Source organism: Brienomyrus brachyistius, unplaced genomic scaffold (genome assembly GCF_023856365.1).
Source record: "Brienomyrus brachyistius isolate T26 unplaced genomic scaffold, BBRACH_0.4 scaffold238, whole genome shotgun sequence".
In the NCBI taxonomy this organism is placed as follows: domain Eukaryota; kingdom Metazoa; phylum Chordata; class Actinopteri; order Osteoglossiformes; family Mormyridae; genus Brienomyrus; species Brienomyrus brachyistius.
The window spans coordinates 89,852-106,357 of record NW_026042513.1 but is presented as its reverse complement, the minus strand read 5'-3'; the positions used below and the strand labels follow the sequence as shown (position 1 = coordinate 106,357).

Sequence of the window (16,506 nt, the reverse complement as noted above, 5' to 3'; positions counted from 1 at the left end):
TGAGCGCTGCCAACTATGTGATAGAAACCCCAGATCATAGGAGGAAGTCCAGGGTTTGTCACATAAACATGTTTAAACCCTACCTCGATCGTTCAGCCTCTGCCCTCTCGTCCATTTCTCTCCCGGACCCCACTCTAGTAGAAATGGTGGCTGTTAGTGAATATTCGCCGGAGGGTGATGAGCCACACCTAGAAAAAATTGTTTACCGTGTGCTCGCTTCCCAAATTCAGAAGCTCTTCAGACTCTTCCTAGCCGGTTAACCCACTTGCCACCCAGTCTGACATCTTGTTGTGTTTCTACATAACCTTTTTCATGATCAATCATTTGCGTATCTTTGCTTTTTGTCTTGGAGTGGCCCATTCTCTGAGGTCCTGGAACAGTAGTTCATAGACTTTAAACACTTTGATGGAAACTTCATCTGTATATTATCACTCTGTGTTATCGGTATGGAGACAAAGTGAAGGATAATGTGTCTTTGTGGGAATCACATACTAGCTACTTAAGTTACTCCGTCACTCAGAACGGTCAGAATAATTCGGCTAGAACAGAGGAATCCCGAGAGACTTTATTCATTGTTTTAACCTGTCTTTGTTGTCCATTCATTGTTTCGTTCGATGTTCCATTGTTTTATTCTATGTTTCTGGGTAACACTGTAGCCTCGCACCTCCAGGGCTGTGGGTTGTGCTCTGCGTGTGTGGAGTTTGCATGTTCTCCCCTCTGCCATCTGGGTTTCATTCTGGAGCTCAAACGCATGCGATTAGGCGGATTGGAATCTCTAAATCGCTAACTGTTTGCGTGTTTGTGACCTGCGGTGATACCATCAGGGTGTACCTTATGCTTATATACATAGAATCATATCTAGGTGCTGTTTCTGTTTGGCTGACTGGCTGAACAATACTGTCAGTTTAATATTGCTTCTGTGTAATGGAAATTTATTTCATGAATTTTATGAATTTATTTCATTCGCAGACATGGGGATGACCTGATTGTAACACCCTTTGCTCAGGTAAATATGACATTGGGGCAAAGAATATGAATTTATGAAGGTTGGCCTTTGCAGTGTTTATTTTTTAGGAGTCTTGATGTTCTGTGTTTTTCTCACGTAGGTGCTTGCGAGCCTTCGTAGCGTGAGGAACAACTTCACCGTGCTGACCAATGTGCAGTGTGGCTCCAGCAAGTACGTGGCTCATCACTCTGAAATAATATTGGTTTAACTGTAAATGATATTCTCCGTTTTGTTGTAAGCTCCAGACTAAACAATTTTATTATGTGTCAGAGTCTGAATATTTTGGACTTCACCATTATGTTTGCGATGCCGCTTGTTGACCACTAGGGGGCAGGCGTGTTTTCACCTCAAAGCACATGGTGAATTTCACCCACCTCCATTCTTGTACTTCATTCTTCGTTTTGCTTTTTGCAAAAGCACGAATATGCACACGTTCCATTATTTTCCAATAAAAAATGTGATTCCGGTACATTGGTCGAAAGCACTTTCTTATGCATTAACGTAACTTACAGAAGTGAAACAGCGTGTAGTATTAGACCCAGTGTCATGAATCTAAAATGACATTTGGTCTGATGTGGTTTTAAGCTCCTCTCTCACACACCACATAAGCAGTGAAGCTGAAAATTCTAAAAACTGGGTCAGTGTCAAGAATTATATCGACTGGCCCGTATAAGCAAACTTTTCTTAAAGTCCTTCATTCAGAACAGTCTGGGTTCAAAGGGAAAAGTCTGTAATTGTTGGACACAGTTCAGTTTGTCCCTGGCGCATGCTTGCTTCATTATACACACACTTCATCTCCAGGACCAGGAATCAGGATTTCATTCTCTATTAAAATGAGAAAGTAAAGTAAGGGGTGATTAATGCGCCGTATAAGATGCTGGATCTTCATGTGTTGTAGAAAATCCTGAAAGTAAGTTAGTACTTTTGGCTCTAGGAGCACCCAAGCGAGTGGTGATGTACTGCAGTCCCATTAGCCTCTGGGGTCTGCTGAAAGAGCACTTTTACCAGCCTCACGAGTCTGCCTTGATCTCTGAGAACATCTGAGGCCCTCTAGACTGGGGGAGTCACTGTTAGGGAATCTGGGCTGTTTGGTCTCACTGCTATCACACTGAAGGTGCTCATCTGTCCTTTCTCCCCAGGAGGTCCCCTGCAGCCCCCCAGCCCCCTGTCACCACCCGAGTCTGTCTGCCTGGTAAGTCCACCTCAGCTCCCACAGTGCCCTGGGGCTTGAGGTGCCTGAGCTGAGAGGCTTGGCTGTGTCCAATCTTCTGATCTGCTTGTGGAGACTACAATCATGCTAGCATATTAGCATCAAAACAGGAAGTCGGCATCTCACAGCCTAGGAATGTCGTCGACACTAGAAACAAAGATCCTCAGATCAGAGTTGAGTAGAGTAAAGACCACTTCCGGTTATCTCACTGCTGATTTCCTGGAGCTGCTAGATTCCCTCAACCTACAACAACATGTTGATGTCCCCACACATTCCAGGGGTCACACACTTGACTTGGTCATTTCAAACTTCGCCCCCATCAGTAATCTACAGGTATATGATCTTGGTATCTCGGACCATAAAGTAGTGTCAATGGAGCTGGCCTTTCTCTCCCCCCCATATCATTGAATTATATTCAATTAAACCATTTTAACAACGTGTAACAGACTGGGCCACAGCCTGCGTAGTAGAGGTCTAGGCTGCCCAATCCTCCAAACGGAGAAGGTACAGCAGGATGTAGGTCCCTGTACCCTCACCAATCGCCTCCCTAGTCTGCTACATGCACTACGTGAGCAGATCGGCTAAGGCTCCAGCACTTCCCTATCAGCGTCACGGTGCCAACCTGGAGTGTAGTACTGTTGGGGATAGCGTGATGTTTAAGTACCCACACCGTACCCCCACCCCCCGACCGAAGTACCCAGCAGTAGCAGGTGAGACGCCCCTACTCCGGAGAGAGCCTAAATAATAGAAGCAGGGTAACCACTGTACACCAGGATAGGGTAAATTGAACACATAGGCAGTTTATTCTCTGTAAGATTACTAAATTATTAGATGGAAAGAACCAAAGCTCACATAAAACAAAGGACTGCAATTACCAAATTGAGTTTCACCAACCACCTGACTCCCCTCTATTAATGAAACCCCAGCCCCAGTCACCCTACTGAGCGCTCAGTGTCTAACGGTGGAGGCTTCAAGCAAGAACTCCCGTTTACCTCCGACGGGATATTTTTTACCCTTCATATAACACGTTCGTAGTAACCTTACAACAGGACACATTCATATTAAACATGCACAACAACCTCATAACAGAAATGAACCTTATTCATTTAGCACTTTATACCACCGGCACATTGTAATAATCCGTCCGATAACATCAACACTCCCATGCGAAAGTCTGTTCAGTACATTTACTTCCAAAAATGACCGCCAGAGAAATCAGGCATCCGGGCATGCAGTTAGAACATAGCGGGCCTGCCCTGCCAGGTGGTAGCGTGCGCAGAAAATGGGGTGTGCAGCAGCGATCTTTTAAAACTCCGCTTAGTGTCCGTCACGTTAGCAGAAGTCTTCTACTTCTTGGCCAAGTTGCTGATCACCCTGATGTACATTCGCCGAAATAAACTTTATTAAATATCACCTGCGTCGTCCTTGGTACTGGAGCTGATGAGTCGTCTCTGTATAGCAGGGAAGCTACCGCGATTCCTCCAAGCTCCGGTTCCCACTGCGCGGCACCGGGAGCAGCTCTCCTCTGTCGTTCTGGTAACACACAGCAATTTCCCTTCTCCGGAGCACCAACGTGGCTCGAACCTGCCTTCAGACTAATCTGGTCCTGTGTGACTACATTAAGGAATTCTCCCTACTTACTCTACATCACCCGAACGAACCAAAAAAAAACCTCCTTTCCCCCTCTCTCTCCCGCCAACTCCACTGCCCTGCTATACGCAGCCACGTTACGTCGTGACGCACCGTCACACTTGCTTTTAAACACCTTTGAATCACGAAATAAACTAAAGTAAATCATTATCAAATTGTCCGTGACCTTACATGACAAATAAAACAAAGCAGCTTGTAAATTATAACCCTTTAACACGCTTAATTTATCCGTGCTCTTTAGCACCTTGTAGTGAGCAAAAACGTAGTCCATTTTACTCGGCAAAACACCTTACAACAGAAATATTAAACATATATACATTTACAAATCAACCTTCAAAACCCACCTTGTTCCTCATCAACCAGGAGCTAAAACCATCACTGGTATTTAAGAAATTAACCAAAAAAGAATCGTAATATAACTATTCCTTTTTCACGGAACACACCTTGCTTCGACTTCCATGAAGTTTTCCCGCTACTGTGCGGTTTGCAACACTGGTTTACGGCAGCTTGTTGTTCTATGTTCCTTCAAAATAAAAGCCGTTCTTTCACAATAAAAGGCATCACTCGTCTTATACAGTTAAACAAGGAATAACATTTGTAACTAATAAATGGAATAAACGAAATATTAATACGGTCATTTAAACTCCCACCAAATCATTAGAGCTCAAATGGGAACCAAACGGAGTGATAATGATTTCCTAATGAAGAAATGACCTGTAACCGTTGACCTGTAAACATTACATTGTATGAAAACACAGTTTACATGACAGAATAAACCTTAAACTTCAGAATGTAATTAAACAGTCTCCAATAGCAAAACCAGTTTCTGCACTGGGCGTTCCACTACAGAAGGTTTACTGTAACATTGTCCTTTGTCCATCTTCCTTTCTCCAAAACGAAGCTTTACCTTTCTTACAAGTCCATCTTTGTCAGTTGTTGTGTCCATTACACGTGCTAATCTCCATTCATTGCGTGGCAAGTCATCCATTTTCTCCATCACAACATCTCCAACCTTCAAGTTTCTCCTTGGAGAGTGCCATTTCTGTCTTGTTGCGATGTTAGACAGATACTCCTTTTTCCAACGTGACCAAAACTGTTCTGATAAATACTGCACCTGCCGCCATCTTTTCCGTGCAAATGTGCGAAATGTGAATTTGCATTTTTACAGGGTGGTTCTGTAACACTCATTAATATTCATGAGAGAATATTACTGATTGGTCACTGAATGCCTTAAACCAGGGGAGCCCAAATCCAGTCCTGGAGGGCCAGAGTCCTGCACATTTTTGGGTTTCCCCTCATTTAACACACCTGATTCATCTCCTTGTGCTAATAACCACACAGCTCTTGAGCTGAATTATTTATGGTGGAACAGGGAAAGAGCTGAGCTACACAGGGCACCGGCCCCCCAGGACTGGATTTGGACACCCCTGCTTTAGGTAGAAGAAACAGGCAGCACAAGTCGATGTTAACTGGCCAATGAGGTAGTGCCCCTCTCATAAATATTAATCAGCCAGCCAATCGTGTAGGGCTTCACTCATGAATATTAAAAAGTTCTCCTGATCCACGGTGCTAAAAGAAATTAGCGCCCAGGACACACTGGATGTGCATCATGTGCGGCGGAAAATATCAAATTTCATTTCGGCGCCCATGTTAACAGATTAGAGCGGCCGCGTGCGCGAGATGCGGGGCTCACGCCTCGCGGTAGCGGCGCCGTATCTAGAGTCACGCGCGTGGTAAGCGGTTCGCTATGGAAGCGTATTGCATTCATCTGGGAAAAAAATCAAGTCTGTTTTTTCGAATTAATAAAATAATAATCCCGTTTTTCTGAGCAATATTTTTCTGTTTAATGAGGTAATGAGAACCTTTCTGTTTTTCATGATGCACGTCTCACTGTGTAGTTTAATCCGCTTTTTTTGATGGTTTGTAGACGGTATTATCATTAGTTTGCCGGCTTTGCGCGGCACCTATTCCGCCCCGCTCCACACTGCAGCGTTTCTCCCGGATCAGTAGATACAGTATGACATATGCTTCATGGAAATAAGCCGATGCATTTGAAATGCATTCAGACCGGCTTTGCTGTGACTAAAGACCATCTTTAGCAATCGCTGTAAATACTGAATCCTCATGGAGCGCAACTCCGGCGCCGGAAACAGCTTTTGTATCAGAATCCAGGTCCAAACTTTTATTAAATGTCACTTTAAATATGTAATAATATTACTTAAATATTCTGTTATTGATGGCCATTTTCATGCCGCACGCGCCGGAATTAGCAGTTAGAAGGAAAGACACTGACTTTAGTATTGATCTCTGGTGCCGTTTTGTGGTAAATATGCTTGTGATGAATATGTCTGATGAATATCGCTGCTTTGTAATTTTACTTCCCCGTAATTTCACTAATTAAGCTGTTAGTTTAGCTCGCTTCCCTCCGACATTTCCTGAGCTGTTTCATAAGCTTCAGTTCCCGCTTCGTTAGGGGAAGCTGTGCTGTTTTTATATCGTACAGAAACAGAAAGTACAGGCGGCCTGATGGGATTAATAATTCTTCCTCCTGCCTACAGACTGGACCCCAACACAGCAAACAGACGCCTGTCTCTGTCAGGGGGGAACAGGAAGGTGACAGAGGGGGCAGAGCGGCAGCCATATCCTGATCATCCAGAGAGATTTGACAGCCGCCCCCAAGTTCTGTGCAGAGAGAGTCTGACTGGCCGCTGTTACTGGGAGGCTGAGTGGGATGGATATGAAGCCTGGATAGGAGTGACTTATAAAGGAGTCATCAGGAGGAAAGGAGGGAGGGACTGTCTCCTTGGATACAATGACAAGTCATGGATTCTGTGCTGTTATACTGACAGTTACTCTGTCTGGCACAATAATAAAGAGACTCTCATACCCATACGGCCCTCAGGCTCCCGCAGAGTAGGAGTGTATCTGGACTGGGGGGCTGGTGCTCTGTCCTTCTACAGAGTCTTCTCTGATGGACTGACCCCCCTGCACAGATTCACCTCCTCATTCACTCAGTCCCTCTATCCAGGGTTTTGGGTTTATAGTGACTCCTCAGTGTCACTGTGACATGTTGCTGGTTCTCCTGGCAAAAAGGTGAAATCTCTGCTTTTTAACCTTTATAATCCTTTTCACTCTGAAAGTGTGTCATCTTCGCCATTTCAGAACCTCTGCTAAAATCATCCTAGTATTTGCAGCGACCGTCCAGTGCAGCCATGTATTTTTTGACTTGGCCACTAGCAGACCTCATACAGCTAGTCAATCTCGCACTGACTTTTTTAACCAATATATTTAATAATTTAATTGAGCTGTTGGTGAAATTTAGCAAAATCATGGAACGGCTGAGGTGCCCCTGAGGAGAAGTTTGGGAACTGATGTGGTGTTCATCTAGCCATCCAACTAGATATCAGTAACTTTTTAGAACACAGAAGAAATTATTACTAGTTTTTATTGTGTTACTCTTAATTTGCACACGTTCTAATGTTAAATTGTATTTTTTGTTCTAAGCCAAAGTACACTTGCTACCCAGATAAACAGCTTTAAACATTTCTTTGGACTGCCTAAGACTTTTGCACAGTACTGTATGTTTGACAAAAATAAATGCCTGTGTTCAGTGAGCTGATTAAACACGAAAAATATAGTATTATACATTTTCTCTCTGGCTAGAATATAACTAAATGTAATCACCCCTTACTTATGTGAAAAAATATTATGTGGTACCTTGGGCGGAGCTTAATTCTCCGCTTCTGACGTCATAAGAGGAAGTGGCTTATCCTTGATGCTGATTGGTCGAGGGTTTATGCCCATATATGGTATCAATACATGCTTATGCCACGTGTTGCAGATAGGGGGGTTTGGGAGATTAAACTTTAATAGAATAAAAATACATTACATGTATTTTATTAATGTGCTTTTTAAATTACGTTTTTAAGGTAAATAATAATAATAAAACATAGAACAGGATAATGGCAAGCTAGCGCATACACGTTCAGAGGGGGCGTCCGTCCGGCCCTGTGTTGTTAGTAAGCGCCGCGGCGTATTTTAAAAGAAAGCGCCCAAATGTTTTAAAAGAAGAAAGCACCAAGTGTGTTAAAGAAGAAAACCCTTAGTGTTATTTTAAAAGAAAAGCAGTGTGAATTTAAACAAACATGCCCGAAAGAAGCAGCAGAACAGCAAATTTAAACAAGCGAAAACAACAAACAAGCCCGTCGTTTTAAAAGAAGCGATCACTCATTACATTTAACCAACACGAAAGACTTTAGTTATATTTACCAGGTTTGAGAAAGCATGTAAGCGGCAAACTTTTAGAAGAAATAGGACGAAACGATCCTGGAGCTCCGACACATGCGACTGCCCTGTTTGAACAACGCGGGTCGGAATGGACGATCGCTAGTCCGGCGTTTGGCGCATGCGCACCCACGCCGACGCCCCTTTAAAAATGGCTACGCCGGCGGAGCGCCTGTTTTAGCAAATAAAACCCCTATAACCGTAATGTTTTTAAGTAATGAAGCACATTTCTGTCAATGTGAATAATAAAGTAAAGCGCTCTGAGCATTTTCGATAGCAATAATCAGGAAATAACGCGGTTAATTCTTGTTTAAACGAATGCATGCTCTCACTCTCGTGTGGCGCACGCGCGTAGATCCACACAGCATTTCCTTTATTGAGCCAGCTCGTTGCGTGAAGCTGCTGTCAAATGGCTACCAGGGGAAATTGTTGTCGTGAGGCGAACCGTTGGCCTGGATTGTGAGAAGCATGCCGCCATTCTGGCAGAATGCACACCAATTCTATATTTTATATGCTTATTTGTAAATAGTGTAAAATAATCTATTTCTAATTTAAATAAAAGTCGATCTCTAACCCCCCCCCCCCCCCCCCCCCGGATTGCTTAGCTACAATTAGCTAAATTTATCTACGTATGGTTAATCAAAAGGTATAACCAGAACTTGAAAAGATGTATGACAACACATGCTGATCTTTTATTTAAAATAAGCCTCTTTAACCTCATCGTTTTTAAGCAATGAAACTCTTTTCGGCTAATGTGTTATTTAAAATAAAACATCTTAAGCATCTCCACAACAACGCGTGGACATTAGTGGAGCTGGAAATTACAGCTTCTCGTACAAAAACCCAAACAACCCTATTCTATCAGGTTTTGGCTCCCCCCAATCAGCACTGGCCTCGGCCAAGGCCGCTGCTGAACTAACAACTCCCCCTGAAGGACAAGGCAGTGAGACTCTCTTGCATTCCTCTCCCCCGATCCCAAGGACTTACCGCTCCCTCCCCCCCATCCAACGCCTTCGCCGCTTCATACCCCCAGCGTGAACAGGCGGGTCTGTTGACTAGCGCCTACATGGCTGCAGGACCGGATGGCTGTCTGTCTCTGCTGGACTACCTCCACCACCCCTTTTCCCTCACCCGTTGCAAGTCGTGTCATTTTTATGTTGTTGTTTGTTGTGCTTATGTTGCTGAGGTGTTTTTTTCGGTTCCCACAATGTCCTCCCCACTGGAGTACAGTCTGGGGGCTGCTTTTTTATTCTCCTCCTCTCTCCTCATGTTACTCTGTTTCTTTTCTTCTCTTCTCTCCTCCCCTGTCTCCCGGCCGGTCTACCCCCTACTGTGATGTTGTATATGTAAGGTCGGGCGATGGCCTGTTTTTCGCTGGTACTTGTGGTATATTGCAACAGCAATAAAGGGTTTGAATCAAATCAAATCAAATCAAACAAGAATCAGGGAATAACGCTGGAGATCCTTGTTAAAATAACTCCATGTCGCGCTTGTGCGTGCAGCCACGATATCCACACACCGCTATCTGTCTTTTATTGAAAACAGGTGAGGCAAGTCGTTTTCGGAACTTTAAAGTGTGTATACAATAAGTAAACGTGTGTAAAGGAAGTATAAAACGTGTTATAAAGCACATAGCCAACATTAATTAATAAAGAATTTAAGCATAATAGCCCAGGCCTACAAGATAAAAGTATATGGCACCAAATTGGAATCAGTAGTCGTTAAAAGAATAAAATACATTATATGAATTTATCAATGCGACATTTTAAATACGTTTTAAGGGGTCATCGGACGCGTCGAGCTTTTCTAGCTAGAAAGGAGAGTCGGGCAGTTTTGAATGGTAAAAGCAGTAGTTGTGTATTGTTAACGGTTTATTTTTAACAAAATGTCCTATTTTATAACCGTAAAAACACAGCAATCCTGTTTTTAGGGGGGATTTATGCGTATTGCATGTCTAGACATGTCGATCAGCTAATGTCCGCGGCAGTGGGAAGCGCAAGAGCTTATGGAGCCGTGAGTGATACGCCTATGAGAAGGAAGCGTCAATTGACAAATTGACAAATTGTTGCAGAGTGCGTGTAACTTCTCGTTTAACCGCTGGTCCTGAGTGTGACAAGCAGACAGACAGCATTCACGCCCCGGCAGAATGCACATTACGTCTATTTGTTAATCAGTTTTATTCGTAAATAGTATAAAATAATATATGTCTAATGGAAATAAAAGTCGATGTCTAACACCACAGCTCTGGGACTCTAGCATAGCCCCGGGCGCCCCGCTGCGGGCCTGTGGGGCTGGATGAAGGATCTAACTTCAATTGCTTAATCAGCAGGGTAAAGTGCCGTAACTTAAACGGGGGTATGACAAATTAGTATAAAGTTTTAAGCCAATAAGATTTAATTAATAAAATAATTTAGTTGTATTTTGTTAGTTTTATTTTCAATAAAACACACCCAGCGCATTATTAATTTAATAGATGCAGGAACTAGTGAGCGGTATTTAGCTACGTACTTCAAAAACATTTTAAAAACTTTGTTAGACTAATACCTTAGTTATTTTAATAATTTAAGGGATAAAAACATTTGTTGTGTTTGTCAATGTGTTATTTTAAGTAAATGCGTTATTTTCCAACGCCAAAAGCCCTGTCATGTTTTAAGTGAGAAATGATATGGACTAGCAACTCTCTCTGGGGGGAGCAACCCCGGTTAGGTACTATTAAGCAGCATTTAGTGATACATGTTGTCATGTGTTGTGCGAGACGTATTAATAAATCTTATTCGTTTTGTATTTTAGATACAAGCTGGATCCAGTCACCAGCCAAACGGCCCGGCGCATCTTTGAGACGGCCACCAAGGACTTGAGTGACCAGAAGTCGTCCTTGGTGGCCGATTACCTCACGCATTCCACTGCAACGGCTGACAAGCACTACCGGATAAAAGTCATGGAATGTGGTGCTGGCCAATAAGCTGCTGAAGAAGCTGGCAGGTGACTCAAGGTAGGCATGTTTTCCGTTTGTCAACATTCACTTACCAACATCAAGACACAAAACCAAAGCCCTCACCACTGAACAATAACCGTAAAACTTTGTGTGTTTTTTTTTATCCCAGCGCTGACTCCGCAGAGGAAGGATCCAGCTGTTCTGCCCATGGCGCCGCACGGGATGCTGCCCTGGCGTCCAACCAGCAGATGGATCTCCAGGCAGCATTCCATCAGCTCCTTCGAATCCACCCCGTGACCCTGGATGGCGACATCCCAGACAAGACTGTAGGGACACAGGTCGGGCCAGTTTCAGCGACAGCTCTGAGTGCTGGCTGAAGGCCCAGATGAGGATGCGTGTCCAGCATGTCCTGAGTATTGTTTGTAGCACTAATTTTTAAAGCACTTTACTGATAAGCAATCCTATCTACATAGTCTTCCTAACAACAATTTGCTTTGTTCTTGACAGCACACTTTGGCAGACAGCAGCCCACCGAGTCCCGGGTCGACGCTTGGATAAATGTGAATGGCTGAAGAGTGCTGTAACTTTTTGGTTTGAAAAATAAGAAAAATTTGAATTACAAAATAAAATGTTCTTAGAAAGTAATTCCATGTAACCACTAGTCTTAAAATTAATTACATCCAACAGTACATTTTTTAGTGTAGGTAAGTAGATGGATCGATAAAATTAAATAATTATTACAAATCACAAATAACTATTACAGTCATGGCCAAAAATATTGGCACTTGTGTCAAAAAACACACCCCTTCTCCTAGAAAATTGTTGCAATTGGATAAATGTTACAATGTTTTCTCAAAATATAAAAAGAGATAATCTTCTGTTTTGCGTCTCATTACAAGCAAACTTGTTTTTTGTTTTTATGTCACTCTAGTATTTGATATCTAATTTTCAGTCTTCTGGCAATATAATCTGGTGAATGGGGAAAGACTTCCAGCAGGGGCTCCGGTTTCCTCCCACAGTCCAAAAGTGCGCAGGGTAGGTTAATTGGCAAATCTGAGTTGTGAGTGTTTGCGCCCTGCAGAGTGTTGACTCCTGCCCAGGGTTGGTTCCTGCCTACGCCTGTTGTTCCAAGGACAGGCTCCGGTCCCCCCCGCGACCTCAGTTTGGCTTGCTGTCTCCCCGCTTGGTTTTCTTTGGTTTACGTCTTCACTAGCCCCCTTGTTGCTTTGACTTGTGTGTAAGTTATGTATGTGTGATTGTATTGCTGCATAGGGAGTGACTGCTATTTTGTTTTGCAAGTGTGTGTTGGACTCTGTTTATTTGGTTAGGGAGTGAGGTGGAGTGTTTGTCTTTTGGTTTCCTTTTCTTTTGCACTTAGGTGAGATTAGCTGTGGGTCGCACTTGATAGTTGGGGATTTTGTTTGTTATTTTGGCTGTGGTCAGTCCCAAAGTCTTTTGCACTGGGTTATTTGTTCAGTGTCAGTATTATACATGGAAAAAAAATGAAAATACAAAAAATATCCCTTTGTCCACTGGTGTTCCCTTCTTGCCCTCACCCTGTTTGTCCCTTTATCCCATTCCCCTTTCCCGTGAATACTGTTACACTCCAACCCTAGACAGGATATCAAAACAGCATCTTACCTATCGTTTTAAAAGAGATGAGGGATATTAATCATTGACCTTTATCTTTGCTATTTCAGAAATCCGTATCTGCTACCTTGTGACTGGAAGTATACACTGTAAAAAAAAGGCAAAATTTGTCACAGTTTTAAACCATTTTACTACAGTATAATTATTTTTTTCCTCTTATGTTAAATGACAGAAAAGTTTTTATCAAAACTACATTGCATAACTGGCATCGTAGTACTGATTAGCACCGATTCAGGCATCCCGATGAACAAATATGAAATTCATTTAAACTGTGGTACCTTAAATCCGTCAAGTTACCCCGATAAGCCAGTAACCCTGATTCGTAGTACAGGCCACTGATCGGTGTAAACGTATTGTTTAAACGGCGCTGTTGCATTACCAGGGTGAGACGTTGACTTGTTGGTTAGCTATAAAAACAGACGTTAGTGCAACTCCACGTTAATGGTGCGGTCATCATGGCTTATAAATGCTTATTATCGTTCATCATTGTTTGTGTCAGTAACGATAACATAAACACGGGTAGGCACCAGGAGAACATCATTGGCTCTTGCATCGATTACTTTTCCCGTAACACCCTTTAGATTGTTTCCCTGAAGGGCAGCAAACCGACAATTTCGGTGTGATTGAGCTGATCACGTGTGCATGGGGAGGGAATGCGGACCACATGACCTTCCCGGCGAGCTCAGCGCATCCAGCATCGCTTCGCAAATACAATCAAAATGTTTTATCTTTATTCACACTTTCTATCTTTATTCATTATCTCTACGATCTCACTGCTGGACGAATGCCTGGCATTCAGAGCATTCTTTATTAGCCATTTGCCTTTGGATGCAGTTTATTTGCATGCCCCAAAGCTTCCAGGCATCAGTAATTGCTTCCCATGTTACTCCGGTCCTGGGGTCTTCTGTAACTGCCCTTTGGGATTACATATATTCAGCATATGCTTTTGTCCGAAGTGAGGAGAGTTTGGGGTCAGAGCACTTGGGTCTAAGGGACTTGCTCAAGGGCTTAACAATGTTACGATTACTCTGCCATGGGAGTTGAACCAACAACCAAACTGGCAGAGATGGCCAACCTGCTGAGCTCCACACCCGCTGACGATCTCCTTTTCCTGTCTGCTGCAGTCTCCATGGACCTGAGTCCAGAGAAGCACTCTGAACTTGAGGACATCCGGCTGAGGAAAGGAGCCCTTCTGCTGGAGATCCAGAGGCTATCACATTAACAATTACTGGTTGAAAAATGAATTGCTGTTAGTGTCTTAAATCATACTGCTGTAAAAGTAAAATTTACAAGAGAAATCAATATGCTTAGAATATGGGTTAAGATGGAAAATAATCCGTATTATTTGGGTTGTACAACTTTGTACTCCATAATTTTAATATTTTATCACGAAGCCTGAAGAGCAATATGAACTGTATCATGCTTTAAGTAAATTGTCTCATCCTTTATTTGACTAAAGTATATTTAACTTCTACAGAACTTTGCAGGCTCATCTAGGATGGAGAATTTCTGCTGCTGAGCGCATTAGAAGAGATTCTCAGAGGGAGATACGAGTCCTAGGTGCCTGACAGAGTTAGGACCGACTCCAATAATTCTGCACTGTCTCCCAGATTAGAGGAAAAAAATGTATTTTACTGAAAATTTCATTTATGAAATTTTACCTTAGACTTGGTCAGCAGCCATGTGGATAAATTTCAGAACTACAGACGGTCTGTGGGTTGGGGGGGACAAGCAGGTTGGCCGGTGGGGGCACGCGGAATGCTCCTGGGGGTGTGGTGGGTGTGCTTATATGATTTACAGGAGCCGAGGCTAACAAAGGCACTAATCTGCACAAACAGCCTCCTGTACGAAGTTTTACATGAAAAGGGGCCATGGGCTTGTTGGCGCCATGTTTCTTAGCAGACTGACTAATACAGCCAACTGGACCGTCTACCTCTTCAAAAACATCAAAATGGGGTCAAAATGGCCCCATCTGTGTTAATTTGCATCATTAATTATGGCATAAATCAATACATTCCAGATGAATTTTAAGGTAATTTCAACAAAAGCCTGTAATATCATTTTCGACCACCATGTGACACCACAAGCCGTTGGAAAACCACTAAGATGTCAATATGAGATTTGGCAGAACTGAAAATATGATGTTAAATGTATCACAGTGCAATAGTTTTAAAAATAAATCAATGACTTTGCATGACAATTTTATGTGTTTTGTCAAATAAAAAACCTGAAGTATCTGAACAATTTTATGTGTTTTGCCAAATAAAAAACCTGAAGTATTTGAACTTGAACTGATACTGAGCAAAATATTACCTCTTACTTATATGAAGGTTCGCATTATCTATGATGTAGAATAAAAGACACAAGTAAACAATCCATTTCTTTGTTTTAAAGAAACAGATTAGCTAAGAAAACCAATTCCCACCCTGTGGAATCAATGTGCATCAGCTGTTTGTGGCCACTGCCCCGTGCACAATCTGCCACTGAAGATCCACCGTGTGCTTCTCAATGGGGGGCTTGTACAGGGACCTCCAACATCCCCGCGGGGAAGATCCAGGCCTCAACAAACCTGACCACCTAGAATCCGCCAGTCCACTCAGTGCCCGAAAATGCAGCACTTTAACACAAGCCTGGTACAGACCTTTCTTAGACAAATCTCTAAGAGCCACCTGCTGAAGAGACACGAAAGAGAGCAGCAAACCCACCTCCTCCCGATGACCCTCTACAGCAGGAGGGAAAAATGGGGACTACTGCCTCCTCCCAACTCAAGCACATTCTTAGTTGCCTCTGGTAGCGTGCAGACAATGTCCTCCAAAGCTCTCTGAAGAAGTCTGGGGGAGGGGGAAACATTTCCGCATGTAGGGGGCCAGTGGCATTTAATTATTTACAGAAAATTCCATAGAGCCAATGTAGGAACCTGAGGTCAGTTTAACACAGGTCACTGTCCGTGGTGCTGAAACCTTTACTTGATGGGCTGGTCCCATCAAGCTGTAGACTCTGAGTCAGGCTACACAGGAACAACCACCATACAGCTTCCCGTGCTCACTCATCAGGAGTCCCTTAGCTGGGCTCAGTCGAAGTATCTCAGTGTATGGGGACACTCTCCCTTTCTGTAACAAAGCCTCCTAGCCTGTGATTCCAGATGGGTCAAGGCCTGACACAGCATATTCAACCCCCCCGCCTTTCCCCATTCATTACATATAACTATGGAAAAAAGTTAGAGACCATAGCACCAATTTTTGTTTCACTCAGTTCTCCTTTATGGGTATGGATCTGTGAATAATGTTTTTTTTTTCTTTTGCAAACTGCAGCCTGGTTCTTTCCTGCTTCTCATTAATGAAGGGCTTCTTCCTTGCTTTATGGGACTTCAGCCCTGCTTCTATGAGCCTGTTATGAACTGTCCTAGCAGTGCACCTCACACCTGCACTTAACGTTTCCACCAAGTACAGGTCACTTGAGGTCATGATTCATGAGGCACTGTCGGATAAGTGAACGGGCATCTCAAGCATTGGGAAGTCGTTTCCACCCTTTACCTGGCTGCTTTCTGGCCTTTCTCAGTGTCTCCCGTTTCACCATATAAGTACACTTGCGTACTTAGAACCTGGAAGCAACCTGACGCTCAGCGTACCTTTCTGCCAGCAAAACCAGCTTTAAACAAGCAGATTTTTTTTCCAGTATAGAGTGGTCTCAATTTAGACTTCCCATGTTAGAGCTGACAAAAGCAGCACCCTGACAAACCAGCAGCACCCTGACAAAGCTGCACCCTGACAA

At 43.2% G+C, this 16,506-nt stretch overlaps 1 long non-coding RNA gene across 1 annotated transcript; it reads left to right on the top strand.

Moving 5' to 3' along the window:
* The first annotated feature begins 967 nt into the window (after positions 1-967).
* Positions 968-2,182, top strand: LOC125728331 (uncharacterized). The gene is made up of 3 exons (XR_007389034.1): positions 968-1,006; positions 1,107-1,177; positions 2,146-2,182. It is a non-coding gene; the product is annotated as an uncharacterized LOC125728331 (long non-coding RNA).
* Positions 2,183-16,506: the final 14,324 nt, after the last annotated feature.